Raw genomic sequence first — 22,614 nt, 5'->3', positions numbered from 1 at the left:
ATATATGCACTTAATGCTGTAAATTTTTCTCTCATCATTGCCCTTCACTGCACTGCACAAATTTTGATGTTTTTTTATTTTCATTCAGTCCAAAAATATTTTTGAATATTTAAATTTCTCTCAAGATTTCTTTTTGACTCATGTGTTTATCCAATCAAGAAACATTTTATTGAGCTTCTATCCTGTACTAGGTACTAAGGATACAAAACTGAATAAAACATTCTTCCTTCGAGAGTTCTATCTAGTAGAGTAGAAGGACATGGGAACCATTAACTATAATGAAATGTGATAATAAATACATAATTGGGAATAGTATATACTATTCTGGGGAGAAAGATGAAGGAAAATTAAATCTGCCCTGGGGAGTCAGGAAATACTTTCTTAAGTGACTCTTACTCAAATATAACCTCGTTTCTTATTTTGTTTGATGGTTTCATGCACGATTAATTTACTTCTTCATCAATACTTCCACAACACTTAAAACAATTTTTTTAAACTTTTTTTCATTCATGTATTCAATCTTTTTCTTTTTTAGGGTACTTTTTAAAAAAATTATGTTCAGTTAGCCAACATATAGTACATCATTAGTTTTTGATGCAGTGTTCAATGATTCATTAGTTGCATATAACACTCAGTGCTCATCACAACACATGCCCTCCTTAATATCCATCAGCCGGCTACCCCATCCCTCCACCCCCTTCCTTCTGAAACCCTCAGTTTGTTTTCCCAGCGTCCAGAGTCTCTCATGGTTTGTCTCCCTCACCGATTTCTTCCCCTTCCATTTTCCCTCCCTTCCCCTCTGGTGCTCCGTGCTATTCCTTAGTTCCACAACACTTTTATATTTATCAACTGTATCAGTTATCACAATTTACTACAGTTTATTTGTTTTAAAGATTTTATTTATTTATTTGTCAGAAAGAGACAGAGACCATGAGCAGGGGGAGCATCAGGCAGAGGGAAAAGCATGTTCCGTGCTGAGCAAGGAGCCTGATGCGGGACTCCATTCCAGCACCCTGGGATCATGACCTGAGCCGAAGGCAGACACTTAACCAACTGAGCCACCCAGGCATCGACTACAGTTTGTTTATAACTCTATCACTTACATGAAATTGTTAGTTTCTTGAAATCATGGTACAGATTTTCCTCATCTTTGTATTTCTAGGATCCAACAGTGTCCACAATACAACAAAGCTCAGTAAACTTTTTAAATAAGTATATGCACGTATGGATGGATAAATGAGGTAATATATGACATTATTACAACTGTTATATTAGTAAAGCTATATTATTCATCAACACAAAAATTTGTGCAGACATTAGAGCAGTAACTTGGTGAACATGAAAAAAGACAGCCTTAATTGAACACATAGATGAATAACAGTAAAATACTGAAATTCATATTTTAAAATAATGCATTGTAGATACTCATTTCTGTGTATGTCTTATAGAAACATTTACCCCTTTTGAGCAAATATTTGTTTGCAAATGTTCTCTTATACTAAATTAATAAATAACTACTCTTTTCATTGCCTAAAGTTGGAGGATCACCTGGTTATATTTGAGGATAACACAATCATTCTAGGTGGCTATTATAACCCCAAGAAGATGAATTCAGGTGCATTTAGAATGACTGCCTTTAGCAAAAATCCCAGAGTTGTGCTTAACTATAAGGTGGAGAGAAATTTAGCAAAGGCTCAAGGGTAAAACCCCGAACTCTGACATTTTAATATTCTACTATACAAAACATGTTTCTAAGAGTCATAACACATGCCACTTCTATGACTTCTCTTTGGGAATGCAATTAACATTCTTACAGTAACTGGAAATGGTAAATTCTTAAATTGTTAATAGCTTCCCCAGGCTTCTGATCCTTTGCAGGGCATTTGGCTCCAAATTATGAAAATATTGTGATGTATGCTCATCAGCCTATAATCCTAAATCCCTTTCTACTACTGAAAACAACTTTTGGACTGGGGATTAAACTACAGGGATCTACTTCTGAGCAAGAAGTATTTTAACATGGAAATCCATTGCACATTTTGTACCTGTTTTCTTGAATACTGACAGATAACAGGTCTGGATTTTAGACCTAAAATCTATTTTGCTAAATACAATGTCATGTTTAACGTATAGTAAATGCCGCCAATTGTCAGACATGGTTTCAGTGCTGGGGAGGAGGAATCATGGTGACAAATGGTGCCTTTCGGTAACTAAGTATGTAATGGGAGGTGACACTGAATGGGGAAGGCAAGGGTGGGGCTCCGAAAACAGGATCTTGTTACAGAACATAAATGCAACAACCTTCAAGAAATTAAACAAAGACATGTAGGCAGAGGAAACATAAGGTAAGGAAATATTCAGATGAAGTAAACAGACAAAATGAAAGTGGACAACAAATTAAAATTGAGATTTCCCAACCACAACTGCACAGAGGGAAACACCATTTATATATTAAATGAGAAAAAACAGATGCTCAGCATAATAAAAGTTTCTCACATATGTCTTCATGAAAAGCCCACTGTGTGCAAATGGAGATGTGTTATATGTCACTTATGGAAACTTTTGAAAATCTTTAAAACAATATTACATATTGTCTGTAGATACTTGGATATGTACTAACAGCACACACAATGCGAAAAGTAAAGATACGTACCAACTTTAGGATAGTGGTTACTTCTAAGGCTGGGTGGGGGGAGTGTTAAACTATATTTATAACATCCCATTCTTTTTAAAAAATGAGACAGATAAAGCAAAAAGTAAACTTTTCACGACACTCTGGGGTCTATTATTTCCTGTAGGTTTGAAATGTGTCATAAATATAGAGAAAAATATTTAAAGTTTACATGTGAAATATAATGAGCAATGTATTTCAACAACCTCAAAGTAAATACAATCAGTACAAGGTCTTACAGTCCTTTCTTTTTAATACTGCTTGATGAAAACCAATGGTAAATGGTTGAAAGAAATGCCAATTCAGTCTAAGCAGCCTGGTAAGGTGGGGAGGTGGTCAAAATCATGCCAACGGGATTAATGACTCTTTGGTGGTCTGGCCAACCCCAGCAATAGAGAGTACCATGTTAGATGAGGGGATGAACTTCCTCTCCTTCAGAAAATTCTCCATAAATGTGGTTCTTCCTGAAATTCTGATAAGCAACAGACAGTGGTGGGTTCAGAGTTTTATCCCCTGCCAAGTACTTATTTCTTCTGTTAAGTTCCATGCCTTGATACTCAGCCAAGCTGGCATAGAACAGATGTCCTCCACAGAGGGTTGTGGAGCCTGACAAAGACAAGTGCCTGCATATAAGGCCTCCCATGGCAAGTAGTACTGATGGTACCTGTGGGCAGAGATTGCCTGGATTCCAGGTGGGTTGGGGGAAAAGCACCAGAGTTCTATGAAGAATCACATCACTACCATTTTTAAAATTAATTTCTTTTTTCAAACGAACAATTTAATTAATCATAACTGTTGTATTAGTATATTTTGTATGAAGTTTAATAAATGCATAAAACAAGGAGAAGTTTGGGTAACTACAGTAAATATTAAATAGCAAAATGTAATAGCACAAAGTCTTTACTGTATTCTTTATTATTGTGCTATTTTCATTGTAACACATCAGCAAATGAATAAACAAGTTCACTCGTATTGGGCATTTTAACTTCCACCTTGGCATTAAAATAATACTGCTAACAATTCTCTCCAATTTGAGAGAAAGAGAGGTGTGTGCAGGGGAGGGGGGAGGGCAGAAGGAGAGAGAGACAGAATCTCAAGCAGATTCCCCACTGAGCACAGAGCCTGATGTAGGGTTGGATCTCATGACCGTGAGATCATGACCTGAGCCAAAATCCAGAGTAAGACACTTAATCAAATGAGCCGCCTGGGTGCCCCTAAATGGACTATTTTATTAATTGTCAGCTATTTCATGAAGGTAAACAAGAAAGGATGATGTGTCTCAAGTTCTGCCTTTAGCAAACTCCTTTACTTCCCTGAGACATAATGACTTCGCCTGTAAACGGGACAATTATATCTGAACCACTTGTATCACTGGGCTGATGTGAAGACAAAATGAGAAAATGTGTAAGCCCTCTGTAAACTGAAATAGCTATTTAAGACAAGGTAGAAAACATATGCCACATTCACCAACTTGATAGTGATTTTCCCCTCATCCCTCATCAGGTGCAGTGTAAATCTAATAAACTGTCTCTTTCAGTTTCTCTCCACCAACTGATCATTCTACCCACTTTTTAGAGGGCATTCAATTCATACTGAGAACAGCTGTCACAGTTTACGAGGTATTTTTCTAGTGTCTTCTCTAGTACTTCTTTAGATACCAGACATCTCTTTTTTCAGTGACATCATTCTTGCTAAATAAATGTTTGTTATTCCCCCAGTGGTTTCCATCTGAGTCGGAAATATGCCATAGTTAGCAGCATGACTTACTTGTTGATATCCTTCCGAACTTTATAGAGAGTAACTGTACTGAAGACACATTACGAAACAACCATCCATTGAGCAACTATTAGGAACAAGGTACTATGCTAAGGATCCACATATTTCCTTTCATTCATTCCGCAAAACAACTCCACGAAGCAAGTACTGCGACTGCCCCTATTTTATACGTGAGAAAAATGTTAAGAAAGGTTAAGTAACTTTACCAAAGCTTTCCAACTAGAAAAATCCCTTTGATTCCAAGAGTTTTTTTCAATGGATCCACCCTGTCGAGCAAAATCATCCTGTGCTGGAACTCTTCTGGCACTGTGAAAACTGAACACACTAAAACAAGGACAAATGAACCAGCTCATCTCACATGCATCTCACTAAGAAAACCTGTATTTGGGTGGGGTTCAAGTGACATTTTAAAAATGAATGCTCAAGAAGCATTTCATTTTTCTCTACCACTATCTTTGTCACCACAAAGATCAGGACTGTGCTTCAGGAGGGCACCTAGCTTTCCCTAAGACCAAAATCAAATCACCACTCCTATCACATTACACAGTTACTGTTGTTCTGTTTAAACTTACCACATTGATTTATTTGTTCCCCACGCCCAACAGTAGGGCACATCATTTTTAACCAACAATTGAAATGATATCACCCGTCTATTCCAAAACATCTTTTATGGACTTTTATTTTTTTCATATGCCTTTCATCAATGAAAGAGGTCAGAATCACTCAGAAAAGCCTACATATCCACAAAAACTTAAAGTTTATTTAGAAATGTAAGCTACATAAGAGAATTCCATTTACTCATAATGTCATCTTAGGACTTAAGAGCAAATGTCCAAAGATCACCAAATGGGTGTTTAGAAAAACCTACAACTGCAAACATTTAAATAGAGCCAAAAGACCTTTCAACCAACCTCTTTACTCGATAGATGCCACCTCTGAGGGCTTTTTTTTTTTTTAATGTTTTTTTATTACATTATGTTAGTCACCATACAGTACCTCCCTGGTTTCTGATGCAAGGTTCGATGATTCATTAGTTGCGTATAACACCCAGTGCACCATGCAATACGTGCCTCCGAGGGCTTTTGGAGTAGGCTCACCCATGCGCCTTCAACTGATAGAAGCAATACTTAAAGCCCAGTTCTATGTAAATGGTTTTTTTGCTTTGCTTTGTTATAGTGCCTTGACAAACAAATCTATGTAAGTTTCCCAACCATACAGACCTGAGAATTGCCCTCCAGAAATATTTGAATAAATTAAGTTGCTGACTCAAATGCAAATGAAATGTAATTTAGTGGATCTTTTCATCCCAAACCTGAATTCTGTTGAGGTTCAAGTGCATTTGCTTCAACTTTTGAAATACATTTTGTAAGGATCCTTAGCTGTTACCCACGGATGATATGAATTTATGGAGTGCTAGTCTGGATGAAAACAGCATTATAACATAAAATGCATCATTAATACTTTAAAACCCAGTATGATTTATATTTATATAAATAACATAAAGGAAACCAATTAAACCAAAGTCACTGGAGTGTAAATAACATAAAAACTTATTGTTCTGTAAGCTACTGAAAATAAACTAATAATGAAAGTATTTATCATATGTCTAAAAACCAAGCAGGTACGAGTGGGTTAAGCAGACTTTGAGGGAAAACATTTTTATTTTTCTGACATCTTTTAATGCAGGCCCAACATTTTCATCGACTCAGATCCATTTAAAATGTGACATTATATCTGAAAGTTGCCTTTTGTCCATTTGAGTAATTAATAATTTAAGTGTAACAAGGACATCTTGATTCAAACACTTTGTAATCTGACTAGGAGGATATTTAAAATTCATTACAGTACATTAAACTTGCAGTGAACAGTTAGCTTCATTGCAAAATAAATAAACAGCTAATTTGCTTTGATCAGCAGAAATTCTGATAAAATCAGCAAAACACCAATTAAAATGTGAAAAATGTCACCTACCATAGTTATTCTAATGGAACATGGACTTAGAGGAAGGAACTGATTCAATGTTTATTTTCATACCAGCTGTGGCTTCCAAATGTAAAATCATTTTACTTTTTGCTGTGTAGCTAGCTCCTCTGTGGCCCCTGCATTGATCCTATGGTTGAGCAACCTGTATTACATAACGAGGCAGCTCTACTGGGGTTGCTGTTGAATTCCTTTAACTTTCTGGCAAATCATTGTTTCCTTTAAATGTTTTACCAGTCTTCTCATCTCAGGGAGTACTGTTAACTAGTTGAGGGCAAAAGCTATGACCAAATGATCCACAGTCCTTCCCTGAACGTTTGAAAACTCCTAGGTCGAGGCAGTCTCTCTTGGAAGGATCATGACCCTTTAATTATCTTGTCATGTCAGTCATGTTAGTCCATCAGCACAATATTGGCTGGTCTCTGTCCCCAATAATTCAGACTTCCATCACAGCATGGCAAATTCTAGTTCAGCGTGTGTGTATGTTCATTTCTAGTACTTAAGCTAGTGCCACATACCTGGTGGGTGCTCAATAAACGAGCCCTGGAAGGACCGAGGAGTCCCACCTGTCAGTGCCTTTCAGTTAGTTCTATGGCAGGTGCTTGGACCTCTTGATCTCAGAATCCAGAAATCAATTCTCACCTCCACAGTGCCTCTAAAATAAAGGGAATAATCGTGGTGAGAAAGGAAAATACTGCTCACTGCATGTCCTGTTTATGGAATTAAAAAAAAAAAATAGAATTGCTTTGAATTGCAAGATGGATTTTCTTTCCTCTTCTGCCTTTTATTCTATGTAGGCAGTTTCTTCTCGACAGAAACCATGAATTCATTTCTAACAAGCACCGTGGAATCTCTATCAGTTCTGGCCACTTCAGAAATCAGTAACAGGAAAGGAATATGCAAAAATGAAAATGATTGTGCTCTATCGTGGGTGCTGTTTTCTTTTGAATTTTTTCAAAATATTGTTTCATCATCTTTTCAATAATTACATGCAATAGATATTTAAGAAAAAATGTTATGATGAGACCCTCAGCGTGGAACCTGGCCCATTTGTAAATGCACTTGCTCATTAACCAATTAAGAGATGAAGCCTACATTTAAGCAAATCCACAATTCAAAAACCCCCAAATTAAATTTAAATACCTTAGGGCAACCCATAATGAGTTTAAAATTAAGTGAAATAACAGGAATTTTACTGAGTTCAAAACAACTAATTGTTGGAAGCTGCTTTCACTCATTTGAAGTTCTGTCCAATTACTGCCATGGCGTTTCATACCTTCAATTTATATCTTCCTTTTAATAATAGGGGATGGGCCAGTCCATTTGCCAGTAAGATGAGTTCTGCATGTATACTTAATATATGCACTACAAAACTCAACCTTGGATATGTCCATATGAATTTAAGACTGTATTTATATTCTTAAAGAAAAGTTAGAGAGACACATGATCTTATCTGCAACCGGTCATTTGTTTTCATTTAATTAGAAAGCCATAATGGCGTAGCGAAATCGGAAAGGTCTTTGTACTGACTCCAGCTACCACCCTCCACCACCACACATTTGCGGCGATCTTAGGCAAGTACCTTCGCCTCTCTAAGCCTCATCTTGCTGTATTTCTAAAATGAGATAACGATACACCTAACTGACAGAATTGTTGTGAGGACCAGATGATCACAAATGTAAAGCATGTAGGATAATGCTTGGTACATAGTAATCACTCAATAAATTCCAACCACTACAATTAGTCACTACCATGCCACATTAAAAAAACAACAACAACAACATACAAATACCAAAAAAAAAAACAACAAAAAAAAAAAACAAACCACCACCAGGCAAATTAATAAGATGCAGGGTCTTGATTCTGATAAAAATACAGGGTGCAATATTTGGGTCATACACTAAAAAAGCATTCACTATTTATCTGAAATTCAAATGTAATGGGGCATCCTGTATTTTATCTGGCAATTTAGTGCTTAAGTTCTGGTACTTAAAGACCTTAAAATTTCATATTTTCCTTTAAATACTTGGGAATCAAGCAAAGGGCAGGTTAGAAGTGAAATGTTCAGATTACTGCCTTAATTCTTCACTTCACTTTGGGCACAGAGACAGAAAGTTTCCACTGTCACTCTGGATGTCCTTGGGACACCATGACATGCAATCAACATCACCTGTGCTGGCTGATAACTCTGAGTATATGATGCCCTTGTTTATAGCATCTTCAATTCCACAGACATTTTTACTTGACTAATTCACTGTTTCATACCAGGCACAGGGTGGGGAGGAAATCATTCAAACTAAATGCTACTCTGAAGTTCAGTTACTTGGCTGGAAAACAGCAGATAAATTGATAATTGCAAATGGTCTGAAATTTGAATGATTTTTTTTCCACTTCAACTAAATCTATTGAGCACACCCAAATAATTTAAAAGTGCTGAAAATAAGCAGTATTGGGGATTAATGAAAGCAATATATTCACTCTGTTGCATTTATTATTTTTAAATTATAGTACTCCCACTTGAAGGAATGCAATGAGGTTGAAATGAAGCAATTTTGTTGTTAAATATTGTCATTTAGAATAAAATGCATGTGACTCTGGAACAGAAACAGCACACACTGTTGTTTTTTCTGTTTATCCTTAGTTATTTTCAAGTAAAGCAAGAAAAAAAAAGTAGTAATAAGGAAGTCCTATGTCTCAATGATTCCACAGGATATTAACCAGACTTGGCACAAGTCACTTGGGATGTGAGAACTAAGGAGGCAAAGATGAGAACTCAGATCCCAGCTGTTTCTTTTGGGGTTTAGCAAGAAATGGCTCTTCTTGCTGTGGATTGGTTCTCGCCTACTGCCTCTAAAAACTGAGGGGGTTGTGGGAAATAGAGATATCTGGACAATAGGACATTCTCTGGGGGCACAGAACCTATCCTTTTAGAACTTATTTTCTGATAGAGAAGATAAACAAAAAAACTGAAGTATTTTTACACCAGATGATGGTATTATAGAAGGAAAATGGGCTTTTGGGGAGTGAAACTTTAGGCAAATTATTATTCTGAGTTTCAATTTCCTTATCTGCACAATAGGAGATAATATCTACCATGCAGGATCTTTGCAAGAACCAGAGACGATGGATGCAAAGTGGACACAGTTCCTGGAGAATAGAAGCCATAACTGTAATGGCTTTATTACTATTATCTTTGATTTTGTAGTTTTAATACTATTATTTTCATTATTATTTTTTCTGCTTTATCTTGTTAGGAATGGAAACCAAAGGTATAGCAAAGGTAGAGTTGCCAGATATAGTACAGAATGCCCACTTCAATTTGAATCTCAGAAAAACAATGTATAATTTTTTAGCATAAGTATGTCCCATATAATACACAGAACATGCTCATGCTAAAAAAGTCATTTACTGCTTATCTGAAATTCACATTTAACTAGGCATCCTGCATACCATCCCTGCCCATTTTATAAAAATATAAAAAATAGGAGTGCCTGGGTGGCTCAGTTGGTTAAGCATCTGCCTTCAGCTTGGGTCATGATCCCAGGGTCCTGGGACTGAGCCCCACATCAGGCTCCCTGCTCAGTGGGGAGTCTGCTTTGCCCTCTCCCTCTATCCCTCCCCCTGCTTATGCTGTCTCTCTCTCATTCACTCTCTTGCTCTCAAATAAAATCTTAAAATATATATATAAAATAACCCTAAGTAAAAGGTCCTTCCAGAAAGTCTGTCACAATTAAAATCCTCCTGGGTCATGTTCCTCTTTCCTACTATTTTTTCTGTAATGTTGATATTTTCTTAATTTTATTTTCCTTTTAAGTTAACGTGTGTCATAGCAAATTCTTTATCAGAGTAAAGGTGCAGAGTGCTAATATCCTGGGGGCAGCTGAGAAGACTCTTGCATACAGGGCCACCAGAAGTGCCTTCTTGTCTTTAAAATGGGGTGCCAAATAATGGTGATCCAGCTTACAGTACAGTGCAATGGCCTTCACTAAAGTGGAGAACTCAGTGTGGAGTGTGGAAAATGCATAAGAAAGCTATTATTATTATTTTTCACTCATTCATTCAATAAAAACTCACTGAGTTCCTGTGACAGGGCAGGCACTGTTTGAGGCACTGAGCATATAGCAATGAGCAACTCTCAGCTTGCTGGGAGGTTCCATATGCCACAGACCCTACCCTCACTAAACTTACCTTCCATTGGGGGCAACAAACAAATAAAAATATTTTGTCAGATGATGGTAAGTGCTATGGTAGAAAAAAAAGAAGGGTGGTATTAGAGAGTGACAGAGGGTTGTTATTCTCAAATTGGGTGACTGAAGAAGGAAGGCAGCCCTGATGAGTGACAGTTGAGCAGAATCCTTAAATGAACTTAGGGAGCAAGCCACAAGGATATCTGTGGGGAGAACATTCTAGGAGGACAGAGCAGCAAATGCAAATCTCTGATGCAGATGAGTGCATGACATGTCACAGGAAGACAATTATTGGTGAGACTGATCAGGAAATAGATTCTGATTTCCATAAGCCAGTTTACCTGGAAATACTGACCTCACATAGACCTCATGATCTCATTTTCAGCCCAACTGCAACCACTACTTACCAAGCTTACATTGACAACCTCCCGGCATGTGTCCCAAGGTCTGAGAAAGTGTCACTTTAGAAGACTATTCTTAAGGGAACCAAACCCTTTTCCAGCTGCTGCCCCTGCCTTTCCCCAGCCTCAGTGACAATACAAGGTAATGCTCCCATAGCCACCTAAAAGCTGTACCAGATATAGGACCTTACAATGGGAAGACAGCTCCCGGCTTACCTCATCCAACCCATCTTTGTTTCTATGTCAGCCATTTTTCTTTCTTAGCTTTTAATTTCTATCCTTTGCCATATTAAGTGATTGATATAAAATTCTGTCCCTTCAGGTGGCTAGTATACAACTTGACTTCTGGCATTTGTCCATTATCTCTATTTCTTAGTCATCAGGCAGTGTATGTAACTTGGTAAGATGACCTTCAGGAGCAGTCTAGATTATTTAAAATCTTTTAAAAATGCAGCTTGACCAGTTTTTCAGTACCTTCACATTTTCTTCCCCTAGAGCTCTTGAAAGTGCTTTCAAGAATAGAACAGGATTATTTAAAATAATCAAATTCATTTTTAATATGCCAGCACCATATTAAAGTGGTTTCTGGATTCGGTAATTGTATCTCATTCTTAAGTAGTGTAAACATTTCTTTCATTTACTTTACTTTGTTCTATATAAAGTATAGAAATCAATTCCAGTAAATTAACATGTTAGGATCTATATATTCTATGCTGTAAAGGGCTTTTTAAAGTTCTTTTTATTCTTTTCAGTAAATATTTTATCATTGTTGTGGTGGATAGAATAGATACTAGGACATTTTTCCTGTGGCTCCTTCTACCAGAATGAATCCTAATACCTCTACAATACCAGGCATGAAAAATTCTCTCTGACAGAGCTTCTGAAAATTTAGTAGGAGCTATTGAAGACCTGGGAACCATGGTTACTTGAACTTCCGACACAAGGACTTGTTTATGACATTTTGACTGCTTTTTATCAAGACTTCTGAACAATTCCCAGGGTTACTGACAACAAAGGAGCCCACGAAGGGGAAAGAATCATTCAGGTTATAAGTTCCCCAGATTGAATCCCATACTCCTTGTATGCAAAGGTGAAGAGTGTATTGGCAAGTTATGGGGGCTAGAAAGTCATCCTTTAAGGAGGTGAAGCCTTGTCTACCTCTTGCTAGGATCATTTCCCTGACCCTAATACTTAACAAGGGTTTCCATTTCTATAAGAAATGACTACCATTTCACATTTCCTTGGAATGAGATCCCTGGCTACAACTTCTGTTATCTTCAGATCTGATTTTTAGCTTTCAAAATGGAAGTCATAAAGAAACAGAAACAAAAAACTAGAAGAAAGCATACTCTCAGCCCGATCTACCAGGCTGGTATGACCTAGGACATTTGGCTTACAAGGAGTCATGCTCCATCTCCCCTCTACAGAAGCACCAACCTAGAGAAGCACCAACTTCCCACTATAATCATCTACCTTAAAGAAAAATTCTACCTGAAAGTGGAAGTGCTCCTGAGCATTGTATTTTGTTGCACTGAAGATGAATCTCAACTTCCCGAAAGTTCTTTCCATCTTACAATAAAAATTAGAGGCAGAGCATCAAAACAACATCATCATCCCCTCCCACCCCCCAAAATATCTGAGGATAGAAACGTAGCTTATTATAAGCAAACACTATGCAAATATAATGTAGTGATTACTGGAGAAAAATAAAGTTTCCTCTCCATGCTGTTCAGTTATCCTGCTCATTTCTTAATAGTCCTACATTCATAAAAGGCCAAAGGACTCTGACCTTGACAAGCTAACTGAGCAGGAAAAGGCAATCATGTGTACAAGGCTGTCACCCACCCCACAAATTATGATAAAATACACCTCAGGATCAGAAAAAAGAGTTGCATATCTCCAGTGACATCCACAGTAGTACGTTTAAGGATCTGAACAGAATAGCAATTTATTTTGCACTAACATGTTTTATGGTTATCATCAAGCATTATGTCTTCAGAGACTGAAAGGTGATGTTTTTATGGACTCTGGTTCCTTGTTGCATTATCTTCACAGCTCAGAAATGATCTCTTTTTTTAAGCACCCCCTTCTTACCCCCTACCTTTGCCCCTCATTTAACAAAGCAGCCGTTTTTCTAAAGGAAAGAGGAAAAATAGAATGAATCCACATTACACAAAGGGCACAAAATGAACAGATTCCAACCCTGAACAGTTTCAAAATGAATGATTATCTGGCTAATTAGTGAAATAAATAATAATAATTGCCTGTCCCTCCTCATTAGAGCCCTTAATAGTAAATGGAACCCTAGTGCAGAGTTTCAGCAAGCCGGTTTCACAAGATTTAGTTCTGAGTTGGAAAAAAGACACAACTCTATCATGCAGATGCCCACATGCCAACCCCTAAAACCAAAAGAAAATGGGGGCCTCAGAATCTGCGAGGGAGACGGTGTGGGACATAGAGGGAATATTTCTGGCTTCCTTCTATGTTTAAGGATTATTCTATGTTCCAGGCATCCAAGAAATAAGAGCTACGAAGCTATGGACATAGAGCACGGAGGCCAGAACATAGAAGGATTCTTACTTGTTCCAAGTTTACCTATCTGGCAAGGTCCATGCTCTTAAAGTCTGATCTAATCCATCTGCAGCATTATTAACCCAGGCTACTTGTTAAACGTACAAGTTCTGGGCTCACTCCCAGTTCCACTGACTCAGAAACTTTGAGAATGAGCCCAGGGTATGCATGCTTAACAAGATTCCCAGGTGCTTCAGGTGCACCCGAACTTAAAACACCACTGCAGTGGTCAGTGGCTGGTGCGACTGGATAATGCTGTGAAATAAAAGCATGTTTCTGTTTTATGGGGAAGATGTTGTTGCAGGAAATGTCATCAGACTGGATCATCTTCTTGTTAGAGGTTTTTGCCTGGTGGTTCAACCACAACATCCCCTTGCCAGGGTTCCTCTCTGTACCAGACATCTGAAATTAGCAAAGAACCTCAGTGCAGTTCTGCCCCTGGAGCCAGCCCAGCCAAACCTATTACTCAACACTGAAAGCATTTGACTGGGTTCTAATGAGGCAGCAGATCAGCTTTTAGGGGTCTGTTCTCAGTGTGATATATGAATGGAGCTCCTGTTAATGTTAATCAGTGGAGAGTTCCCACTGCTTGGGCAACTTTCTTGTAAAGCTCTTGCTCCTTGATGCTCAACTTCTCTTCCTATGTTTTGAAATCCACCAGTGTTCAGGTGCTAGCTGGAAAGAGGAATATAAAGACTGTCTTTAAACTTCCCGTTTTCTGAATAAACCTTCTTTCAAGACCACCTGGGTCCCCAATCCATGCTGCTTCCTACACCATGACACATTTTACCCAACCTCACTAAGTAACTAACTATAATGTGTTTGTCAGCACTGGGAAAACAGAGCTGTTTCTTGAGCTCAAAGAACTTAGAGTCTAGCCTGGGAAGCAGACTAGGAAGCAGACAATTCTAATACTACAGTATCCATAGGACACATTGAGGAAGAAACTTGGGTGGAGTTTCAAATGATGAAGAGGAGATGCTCAAGAGAAGGAACAATGCTCAAGAGCAGATGCTTGAAAAAAAAAAAAGTATTCCAGGAAGGGAAAGAAGGGCTTACACCAGGACCAACTTAGTCAACAGGCTCCAACTTGTCTAAGCCTGTCACAGCGGGCATACTGCCCAGGGTTCAAGATACTTTTAGGGGACCACAGAAATGTTTTACTTCTAATTTATCTTAAAAACAGAAGGAAAAATAAATACAATGATAATGAATATAGAATAATGAATCTAGTCGGTTAAACTCATCTTTATACCAACACAATCATAAAATCCAGTATTTATTTTTTTAATAGAACAGTATTTAATTTTTGTAATAGAACAAGAGTAGCCCATAAAGGTGAAAGTGTCTAGGGCACTTAAAAGCTATAGTGTCTAAGTCATAAGCACTGGCTTATGCAAAGATACAGGTGAGCGATAACGTCTGAAAATGCAAGCAACAATACCTAAAACGCATTGAGCCCTTATTCTGTGCAAGGTACTTTTCTAAGAGCAAGTATTCTTTACTCCTCACAATCCTATGAGGTAGGTACAATTACTACCACCCCCATTTTACAGATAAGGAAATCAAAGCAGAAGAAAATAAGTTCCTCAAAGTCATACAGACAATACATTCACACAGTCATCCAGATAACCAGGTCACTTATTTAGGTACTGTTACTTCAGGGTCCACACACCTAAGCTCTATACTGACACACCCCAGATTATTTACAGGCATACCTCAGAGATATTGTGGGTTTGGTTTCAGACTACCACAATAAAGAGAATATCACAATAAAGAAAATCAAATGAGGGGCACCTGGGTGGCTCAGTCAGTTAAGCATCTGCCTTCGGCTTAGGTCGTGATCCCAGGGTCCTGGGATCGAGCCCCACGTTGGGCTTCCTACTCAGGGGGGAGTCTGCTTTTCCTTCTGCCCCTCCTCTCCCCCACTTGTGCTCTCTCTCTTTTGCTCTCTGTCTGAAATAAATACAATCTTTAAAAAAAGGAATCAAATGAATTTGGGGGTTTCCCAGTGCATAGAGAAGTTATGTTTATACTATACTGTAGCCTATCAAGTGTACAATAACATTATGTCTAAAAAATAATGTACATACTTTAATTAAAAAATACTTCATTGCTAAAAAATGCTAACCATCATCTGAGCTTTCAGCAAGTTGTAATCTTTTCACTGGTGGGGGGTCTTGCCTCAGTGTGGATGGCTGATGATCAGGGTGGTGGCTGTTAAACATTGGGGTGGCTACGGCAAGTTCTTAAAATAAGACAACGATGAAGTTTGCCACATCAATTGACTCTTCCTTTCACAAACAATTTCTCTGAAGCATGTGACACTGTTTGATAACACTTTACCCAGAGAACTTTCTTCAAACTTGGGAATCAATCCTCTCAAACCCTCCCACTGCTTTATCGACTAAATATGTGCAATATTCTAAATCCTTTATTGTCATTTTCAACAGTCTTCATAGCATCTTTACTAACAGTAGATGCCATCTCAAGAAACCACCTTCTTTGCTCTTCCATAAGAAGCAGCTCTTCATGCTTTATCATGAGCTTGCAGCAATTCAGTTCCATCTGCAGGCTCCACTTCTAAGCCCAGTTCTCTTGCTATTTCCACCACATCTGTAGTTACTTCCTCCCCTGAAGTCCTGAATCCCTCAAAGTTATCCATGACGTTTACAATCAACTTCTTCCAAACTCCTGCTAATGTTGATATTTTGACCTTTTCCCATAATCACAAACATTATTAATGGCATCCAGAATGGTGAATGCTTTCCAGAAGTTTTTCAATTGACTTTGCCCAGATCCATCAAAGAAATCATTATCTGTGGCAGCTATAGCTTTACAAAATGTGTTTCTTAAATAATAAGACTGGAAAAATGAAAGTACCCCTTGGTCCATGGACTGCAGAATAGATGTTGCGTGAGCAGGCATGAAAACAACATTCATCTCATTGTACATCTACGCCAGAGATCTTGAGTGACGAGGTACACTGTAAAGGAGCAGTAATATTTTGAAAAGTCTTTTTCTGAACAGCGGGTCTCAACAGTAGGCTTAAAATATTCAGTAAACCACGTTGCAAACAAATGTGTTGTCATTCAGGCTTTGTTGTTCCATTGAGAGAACCCAGGCAGAGTAGATTAGCATGACTTTTAAGCGCCCTAGGATTTTCATAATGGTAAATGAGCATTGGCTTCAACTGCAAGTGACCAGTTGCATTAGCCCCTAATAAGAGAGTCAGCCAGTTTGTTGAAGCCTTGAAGCCAGGCACTGACTTCTCCTGTCCAGCTATGAAAGTCCTAGATAGCATCTTCTTCCAATAGAAGGCTGTTATATCTACACTGTAAATCTGTTGTTCAGTGTAGCCACCTTCATTAATTGCCTTACTAGATCCTTCTGGATAATGTGCTGCAGCCTCTACATCAACACTTGCTGCTGCACCTTGAACTTCTATGTTATGAAGATGCCTTCTTTCCTTAAACCTCAGGAGCCAATGTCTACTCGCTACACACTTCTCTTCTCCAGCTTCCTCACCTCTCTCAGCCTTCACAGAATTGAAGAGTGTCAGGGCTTTGCTATGGCTTAGTCTTTGCCTTAAGGGAATATCCTGGCTGGTTTGATCTATCCAAACCACTAAAACCTCACTTTCTTATCATTCATGTGGTTACTGAGGGAGCACTTTAAATTTCTTTCAAAAACTTTTCCTTTGCTTAACCAGAGACGTAAAGGACCTATATTCTAGAAACTATAAATCACTCTTAAAAGACATTGAGGAAGACATAAAAAGATGGAAAGATATTCCATGCTCATGGATTGGAAGAATTAACATAGTTAAAATGTCCATGCTACCCAGAGCAATCTACACTTTCAATGCTATCCCGATCAAAATACCAAGGACATTTTTCAAAGAACTGGAACAAACAGTCCTTAAATTTGTATGGAAACAGAAAAGGCCCCGAATCTCCAAGGAACTGTTGAAAAGGAAAAACAAAGCTGGGGGCATCACAATGCCAAATTTTGAGCTGTAACTACAAAGCTGTGATCACAAAGACAGCATGGTACTGGCACAAAAACAGACACATAGACCAATGGAACAGAATAGAGAGCCCAGAAATGGACCCTCGGCTCTTTGGGCAACTAATATTTGATAAAGCAGGAAAAAACATCCGGTGGGAAAAAGACAGTCTCTTCAATAAATGGTGCTGGGAAAATTGGACAGCTATATGCAAAAGAATGAAACTTGACCACTCTCTCACACCATACACAAAAATAAACTCCAAATGGATGAAAGACCTCGATGTGAGACAGGAATCCATCAAAATTCTAGAGGAGAACATAGGCAGCAACCTCTACGACATCGGCCAAAGCAACCTTTTTCATGACACATCCCCAAAGGCAAGAGAAACAAAAGATAAAATGAATTTATGGGACTTCATCAAGATTAAAAGTTTCTGCACAGCCAAGGAAACAGTCAGAAAAACTAAGAGGCAGCCCACGGAATGGGAGAAGATATTTGCAAATGACACTACAGATAAAGGACTGGTATCCAAGATCTACAAAGAACTTCTCAAACTCAATACACGAGAAACAAATAAACAAATCAAAAAATGGGCAGAAGATATGAACAGACACTTTTCCAATGAAGACATACAAATGGCTAACAGACACATGAAAAAATGTTCAAAATCATTAGCCATCAAGGAAATTCAAATCAAAACCACACTGAGATACCACCTTACGCCAGTTAGAATGGCAAAAATAGACAAGGCAAGAAACAACAATTGTTGGAGAGGATGTGGAGAAAGGGGATCCCTCCTACATTGTTGGTGGGAATGCAAGTTGGTACAGCCACTCTGGAAAACAGTGTGGAGGTCCCTTAAAAAGTTAAAAATTGAGCTACCCTATGATCCAGCCATTGCACTACTGGTATTTACCCCAAAGATACAGGCGTAGTGAAGAGAAGGGCCATATGCACCCCAATGTTCATAGCAGCAATTCCACAATAGCTAAATTGTGGAAGGAGCGAATGCCCTTCAACAGATGACTGGATTAAGAAGTTGTAGTCCATATATACAATGGAATATTACTCAGCTATCAGAAAGAATGAGTTCTCAACATTTGCTACAACATGGACGGCACTGGAGGAGATAATGCTAAGTGAAATAAGTCAAGCAGAGAAAGACAACTATCATATGATTTCTCTCATCTATGGAACATAAGAACTAGGATGATCGGTAGGGGAAGAAAGGGATAAAGAAAGGGGGGGTAATCAGAAGGGGGAATGAAACATGAGAGACTATGGACTATGAGAAACAAACTGAGGACTTCAGAGGGGAGGGGGGTGGGGGAATGGGATAGACCGGTGATGGGTAGTAAGGAGGGCACGTATTGCATGGTGCACTGGGTGTTATACACAACTAATGAATCATCGAGCCTTACATCGGAAACGGGGGATGTACTGTATGGTGACTAACATAATAAAAAATCATTTAAAAAAAAAAACAAAAAAAAAACTTTTCCTTTGCATTCACAACCTGGCTAACCCTTGGCACAAGAAGCCTCGCTTTCAGCCTATCTCAATTTTGACATGCCTTCCTCACTAAGCTTAATCATTTCTAGCTTTTGATTTAAAGTTAGAGATTCAGGGGCGCCTGGGTGGCACAGCAGTTAAGCATCTGCCTTCGGCTCAGGGCGTGATCCCAGCGTTATGGGATCGAGCCCCACATCAGGCTCCTCCGCTATGAGCCTGCTTCTTCCTCTCCCACTCCCCCTGCTTGTGTTTCCTCTCTCACTGGCTATCTCTGTCAAATAAATAAATAAAATCTTTTAAAAAAATAAATAAAGTGAGAGATTCGGAGGCTACTGTAGGGTTATTAATTGACCTAATTTCAATACTGTTGTGTCTCAGGGAATAGGAAGGCCTGAGGAGAAGGACAGAGGCAGGGGATGGCCGGTCAGTGGAACAGTCAAAACACACACAACATTCATCAATTAAGTTTGCCGTCTTATATGAGTGCAATTCACGGCGCCTCAAAACAATTACAATAATAACATCAAAGATCACTGATCACACATCACCATAACAAATAGAATAATTAAAAAGTATGAAACATTGCAAAATGCACAAATGCTGCTGGAAAATGGTGCCAACAGACTTGCTTGACATGGGGTTGCCATAAATCTTCAATTTGTAAAAAACATAATGTCTGCAGAGTGCAATAAAGCGAGGTATGCCTATAATTATCTGTGATGAGGAGCCCATTTTCTTTCTTTCCAGTCAGTTACATATCATATGTTTGTGGAGAGAAACAATATAAAAGAATTGCTAGAAAAAAAAAAGAAGGGAAAGAATTGCTAGGAAGGTGAGATATAAAACGAAAACATACAGAAGACAAGACAAATTTTTTAAAAATTTAATGCAAAAGACATAAAATTATAACTCAATAATTGCACTTGGATGCTGCAGCCATGTCAAATTTATACAAAAGCTCCTAAAGGCTGGGGCGCCTGGGTGGCGCAGCGGTTAAGCGTCTGCCTTCAGCTCAGGGCGTGTTCCCAGCGATCCGGGATCGAGCCCCACATCAGGCTCCTCCGCTAGGAGCCGGCTTCTTCCTCACCCACTCCCCCTGCTTGTGTTCCCTCTCTTGCTGGCTGTCTCTATCTCTGTTGAATAAATAAATAAAATCTTTAAAAAAAATGTTTCTAAAAGTTTACCCTCAGTGTCTATGCTTACCTCATCTCAGACTAGTAACGAACAGTTTGCAGACCAACATGGACCCCTGCAGCGCATGTTAGGAGCACCGCTCTAGCTTATACTGCCAGTGGGATGATCTGCAGTTTGCTTCTTTACACAGTAGTGGAGTGGAAGGGAGTCACACAAAGGAGGATGCCACTTCCCCAAAATGTTGGTGAGAGGGCTTGAGAAGGGGGAGTTCTGGGAGGTCAGAGTGAATTAGGATGTGTGCTTTTTTCGCCAACTTCAGGGTGTGTGTGTGTGTGTGTGTGTGTGTGTATACACACATACATATACTGTGTCGGGTACTTGCTGATCTCACAGGCAGAATTGGGGGTGATATTGCCTGAGCTCCTCATCCATTAAAGTCTCAAATTTTAGACTCTTGGCTCAGCCTTAAATGAACTAATACATATATATCACCAAGGCACACTCACAGGATCAAAAGACATTCAACTACAAACTTTAAATTGGCCCCATTCATGGTCCACATTCCCTACAGTGGTCTATGAACTAATATTTTTAATTTAATCCTTCATTTGTCTTATAAATCATACAACTGTGTTGATTCATAATTTTGCATCAAAAACTGGCAATTTATTAAATGTAAACACAATATATACCACAATTTTTCATGTGCTTTCTATATCTTGTTTTATATGATAAATGAATTTCTGAAAAAGTAGGAGAAAGTAGAATTTTGGTAAGCATAATCATATTTTAAACATCCCAGAAGATATTAGATGGACAAGCAGACTATGTGTAGTGAATTCTATTTCCTTATTTATAAAATGAAAATGATGTAAAAGACTCTGAAAACTTTAAAGTGTTGTGTTTAAGGTATTAGTTATTAGTAGTGTCAAAAAGAAGACAACAGTCTCAAGATGACTTTGTTTATGCTAAGTCCACAACACTAAACTGAGACTTAATTACAGTTGCAGCTTTCCAGAAATGGAATCTTAAACCAGTAAATCTGGAATCACCTGATCAGCACTAGTGACATAATCTGCCTTGATAGACCTGTGCCAGCCCCTAAAGGAAGTAATTTTGCAATACACAACCTCATTTCCTCATTCCAGCTCCCTTCTGTCTATAAAAGTCTTTCATTTTGTATAGTTGCTCAGAGCTTCTTTCTATCTGCTAGAATGGATGCTGCCTGATTTTAATAGATTTTTACTTAAATAAACTTTTGAAAGTTTTAATATGCCTCAGTTTATCTTTTAACAATAATATTCTCTTTTGTAAATGTAGGCTTTCACACCAAGGTTTGTATAAAATGAGTTTTGTATAAAGTTGCACCTATTTCCCTTGGTATAAAATTATAGTAACTATCTCAGATCCCTCGCTGCCTTCCACATTAATCTCAATCAGGAAGTTGTACGGTAGTCATTGTCCTTATATCGTAAGGAATCATTCATTTCAAATGTCTGAGAAAGGATTTTTGTGTGTTATTTCATTCAGTCCCCTGCCTGAATAATCTTAGTATCTGGTCTTCATTCCACCATGTTTTCATTCATCCACCATCCACTTACTTCCTTTCCATCAGATATTCCATCTACATAGGATGGTTCCGTTTGGTGATGGGGAGCAAGTCTTGTCCTTTTCTCATGTAAGGAGACATGGACACCTGGGATTTGGGGATTTTGAATTTCTTATTAATAGCAAAATCTGCAACATTGTTCTAACTCAGGCACCTAGTCCTTGATGGTCACTGTCCTGAAGAAAGAAGCAACCTAGGGTAGAGACACTGCTCACAGGTATCTATGCCACACAAACATCTACCCAGAAACAAACCACACTATCCATTCATCCACTCTGGAAATGTCAATATTGCACCCCTGGGAGAAGGTGGACCCACTCCTGAGGTATGATAAAATACTAATACTAGAAGGACCTCTTCCTGGGAAGAAAATAGTAGCACCTCATCAGAAGTTATGAAACGAATACGTTCTCATTTTATCACCAAGGAAAGTATGAGGCTGCCCAGGAGGTTTGGTGACCTGTTACACTGAGATAACTCCAGAGCACTCTTCTAAGGGCTTTACAGATAATTACCTTATTTAATTTTCATGACATTGTGAAACAAGTACTGTTGTTTTACAGAGACAGAAACAGAGGCATGGAAATGTTGCTAACTTTCCCAGGGTCACACAGCTAGTAATTGGTGGTACTTGGATTTCAATCTGACTGCACAGGTAAGTGTTTGATAAAATTTATTATATTGATCTGACCCATATTTTCCATGTAGATGCTTTACACAGCCCACTGGAGGGTCCTCTTTTTCATGACTACTACCAGAAC

This window comes from Ursus maritimus, unplaced genomic scaffold, assembly GCF_017311325.1.
Source record: "Ursus maritimus isolate PB19 unplaced genomic scaffold, ASM1731132v1 scaffold_35, whole genome shotgun sequence".
NCBI classification, from domain to species: Eukaryota; Metazoa; Chordata; class Mammalia; order Carnivora; family Ursidae; genus Ursus; species Ursus maritimus.
The sequence above is the reverse complement of the archived record's forward strand: the minus strand, read 5'-3'. Positions refer to the sequence as shown.